A 4,571-nucleotide genomic window follows, 5' to 3' on the forward strand; every position below is an offset into this window, starting at 1 on the left:
GTGACTGGTGTGGCAGTGATTAAGATTTCGAGTCCTATGCAAGAGAAGGAGGTTCTTAAAGACCTGGAGATTAATGAGGCGATAACGATTAATCAGACTCCAACATTGGAGGAGAGTGTTCAACAATCAAAGGAGAAGGCGACTCTCTCGAATTGGCTCAATATTACGAAAAGTGGTGAGAATGCCCCTGTGACAGCCTGGCGAATGTCAATGGCTGATGATGCTGAAATAGGTCAGGTAAGTAGTCCGATTCTTAATATTGTAGTCATCGAATGTGATGATATACAAGAGGAAGTGGAATATTGGTCCTCAGCTGTGATTTGTTATGCATTGGGGGCAAAGACCCCGTTGAATGTAATAGGGGTATATTTCTTATTCGTTTTGAAACTGTAGAAGCTAGCTTACAGGTGAAAAATGAAGGTTACCAATTCTTTGATCAAAAGCCCCTTATCACACGAATTTGGGACCCTGACATGCCGATGGATAAAACTAATGTTGACAATGTGCCAATTTGGATTAAAATGCCTGGATTACCAATCAAATACTGGGGGAAAGGAGCTTGTTTAAGATTGCAAGGTTAGTTGGGTGAGCTGTCAAAATGGATCTGGCTACGAAATCTAAAGATCGATTGCGTATATGCAAGAGTGATGATTGAGGTCCAAATGCGGCAACAGTTACCAGAGACTATAAGTTTTGTGTTGGGCTATAATATAACTTAACTTCCAGAAAAACAAAAATAATATGAATTACCTTCATTGTTTTCCACTGAGGAACTTTTCCTGTTCTCCCAACCTTCTTCAAACAGTTGTAGTTATGTTAATTTCATGTGAGAAGTGGACAAAGGAAGAAATTAGTGAAACGTGTTATGCTAATAATAATAAGCATTTTAACCAAGTAACAAACATACCTATTTATGCATGATTTGAGGAGTAAGAATCGTGGTGGATCTGGAGCTGCAGAATCAAACTGATATACTGTGTTGTTTGAAGGAGAAATCACAAGAAGAGACCAATGGGCACTAAAATCACAAAATAAAGTTAGGAAGCAATAATGTGAAGACATACTTGTATTGTATAATAATTATCAAGTGCTAAAAATGGATACAAAGGTTAAGAACTATACTCTTTAAAACAAGGGGCAGATATGAACTTATGTTGTGCATGTTTAGCTGTTTGGAGACGTAGCCAAATACACTCCTTAACCTCAGCTGTGTTTTGCAAACAATTGTCAGCTCAGACGAAATCTGGACATAACCACCCAAACTGATCGGGTCCACAAGGAGACTCTTGGAGTAATCTTCAATTCAAAGCACAACCATATACATAACATAGATATTGCAAAGATAGTTCATACATTTCATAAGTACAAATGCTATACCTCATGAATGCTTAAATTAATGAAACATTCAACATCTCTCTGCAAAGGAACTCTTTTCACCTCATCCTTAGACACCCATGTCGATGCTTTCTCATGGTAGTTGAATCCCATGGTACCCGACTTAACCTCCACAGGTGTATCATCCGGCATATCACGCATATTTGCATGTAGACATGAGCATGCCTTAGTGAGACATTATTGAAGCGTTAATGACTCAATCCAAGTATCTTTAGGAGGGTTTTGTTGGCGACTTGAACCTTTGGAGACTTGCATTCCTTTCCCCGAAATCGCCTTCTTTGGCATGCTTGAACCCTCCTTTTCCTTCGCCTTTTCTAGAGGAGGTGAGTCCACCTTGCTTTCCTCGGGCTTATTTACTCTCTCCAAAACCTATTTATTAGAACGGAAAAACATTCAACTTACTTTGTTAATACTTAATAGATATGAATTAAATAAATCAATATGAATGAATACTTTACCTCGTCTGAAAATCTCTGATGTGGATTAGAAGTATTAGTTATGTAGAGTTCTAGTTATGTTAGAATTCTATTTAATTTAGATGTTTTAACTCCTTGCTTGTTAAGTGTTTGTTTACTTTTAGGATTTTATTTGGATTACAGTTTGATTTGCATTAGAAGTTTAATTACTTTAGTCGTGTGTTTGGATAGGAATTAGGCGTGTGGAATTGATAGATTAGTTAGTTTGTTATTTATCTTTATCCTTTAAGATTAAGATAGATAAGTTTGTTAGTTATTTATCATTATCCTTTAAGCTTTACTAGTTTCAATAATTTAGGAATCTTGTAATATAAATAGGAATCTTTGGCCATATTAATAAAAAGAGAATATTTTTGAGTTAATTCTTGTGAGTCAAAGATTTAGGAGAGAATCCAAAACCCTAGTTGAACTTTAAGACGAAATACGCCTAAGTTCTCTATATCCAGGTTACTATATACTACTTTTGTTACTATTTCACTAAAAATCAATCAAGAAACATTAAAGAACCATTCTTTAAATCAAGATTCATTCAAGATTCAATCATGATTCAATCTTTCATAGAGAAAAGCCACTAAACTACATCAAAAAGCCTACAATAAGTGATTCTTGCTTCAAGAAACACATCAAGTGGTGTGGCTGTTGGCATCATAAGGGAAATTTATTGGATTTTGAGGGCTTCACTCGTGCTGTTGGGATCCACCGCCCCGGAGTCTTGACCCGATTCTGCTACCCGTTCGGTAAATCTGTTCATGTGGACACATTACAAGTTGTAATTTAGATTTTCTTGGTTTGTTGGAAAGCTAACAAAGAGATCTGTAGTTTTTTAAAAAATTAAGCGTATTTGGACCAGTGACGAAGTCGCAGCAATCAAATACATCTGCGTCAAATTTCTGTAACACCCCGTATTTTATACCCGTTTGTATTAATTTAATTGCTGAAAATAATTTCAGATTTCTTTTATTAAAAATATTTTCTTTTCTAACTTTGACTTTACATTTGAAGTGGTTTGAAAAAAAAAAAAAAACTGATTCCTAGATTTCCTAGGTTAAAACCTAGCTAACCTTATTTAAAAATAGAGTAAGAGAAGAAAACAAACAACAACAACAAAAAAAGAACAAAAAAAAAAGAGGAAAAAGGGTTGGGAGTTTCCCGTAGCCTTCCCTTACATTCATTCATTCTTCTACATTTTTTTTCCTTCTTCCATTGTTTTTTTTTCTTCTTCAATACTCCATCAAAGCTACTACTTTTCTCTATCAATATCCATCAAACTTCAACTCTTGTTCGTCGGCTTCAATATCTCTTGGTTTTGTGGGTGTTTCGAAGAAGAAAATTTTTGGGTTATTGGACTTGCGGTTTTCGGATCAAGAGGTCGAGATTGTTGGGTCCCTTCTAGTGTAATTTCACTTTTATTACTTTTCCTAATCAAGTAAGTTCTAATCTTAATTTCAATTTCGTATTTGATTGATTATTTTCAGAATTTGGGGTTTTATAAATTAGGGTTCATAACAAAATCGAATTGGGGGAAAGTTATGTCATGTGAAATTGGTTTAATTGGCTATTGTATAATGGTTATTCGAGTTGATTTACATGTTTTCGAGTTTAGATTTCAAAGTTTATTACTTACAAAACTTATGTTGAGTTCTTGTCATATTGGATCAATGGTTAATTTCTTGGTTCAAACAATTAGTCAGATTATTGTGATTATAATGAATTTATGAAATTAATTCATGTCTGAGCATTTGTTTACATACCTAGTCAATGCTATTATCCCCTTACTGTGCGTCGTCGAATGCTACAGAGTACTTGTTTTATTTGGAGATCCATAGACCCACGAAAAGCATGCCTCTTTGTTTATTGTTTATTGTCAACGCCAAGTGTAGTCTTGTACACAAAGTCTTGTATCTTTGGAATTTGCAATGGTGGTGCTGTGATGGTAAATAGTATTATGATAATTTTGATATTTCTACCATCTATGGAATACATATATGTAGATAGAGATAGTAGGTGTCTGGTACTTTGTTTAGAACATAGAAGTGTCACTACTTTACTACACTATATATACGACTATATACTCCATTTTGTTCGGATAATTGGATGTATAGTAATCCTTATAAAATATAGTGTTTATATAATGATATGAATGATTTTGCGAGTCAACTTTAGGTATGCCGTAAGTGGCTTATACTATGTTATTATTTTATTGTAGATTGCGGGTTCGTAGAGGAACCTTTTTGATTTGAGATTGAGATTTGCTAACTTTGATTGCTGATAAGGTAAGATTTCTTACTGTGCTTGTACAGATGAGTTGAGAAACTGTTTTATAATGTTTGGAAATTTATTTTTACAATGAGATTGTTTTATGAAGTTTATACGTTGAGATTTATATTATTCTCAATATATATTTATATTGAAAGAGTTTATGAGATTATTTATGAGACTTATATTAAAAGGAGGAAGTTCCTCAATGTTACCAAGTTGAGATTTTGAAAGGAGGAAGTTCCTCACCCTTACGAGGGTTTATAGAGTTTTATTGTGGGGTTGCCGGTAAGCGGTATTCTTCGAGTTTGGAAGTATGTTGAGTTAACAGTGTCTCAACAATATATTTTAGTAGTTGGGTGTATGTTGATCAATACACTTGCCATTAGTCTTCCTTCTTGGTTCGTTATCAGTTAGGGGTATGCATACTAGGGACTNCACGAG

This window comes from Beta vulgaris, chromosome 6, assembly GCF_026745355.1.
Source record: "Beta vulgaris subsp. vulgaris cultivar EL10 chromosome 6, EL10.2, whole genome shotgun sequence".
In the NCBI taxonomy this organism is placed as follows: domain Eukaryota; kingdom Viridiplantae; phylum Streptophyta; class Magnoliopsida; order Caryophyllales; family Amaranthaceae; genus Beta; species Beta vulgaris.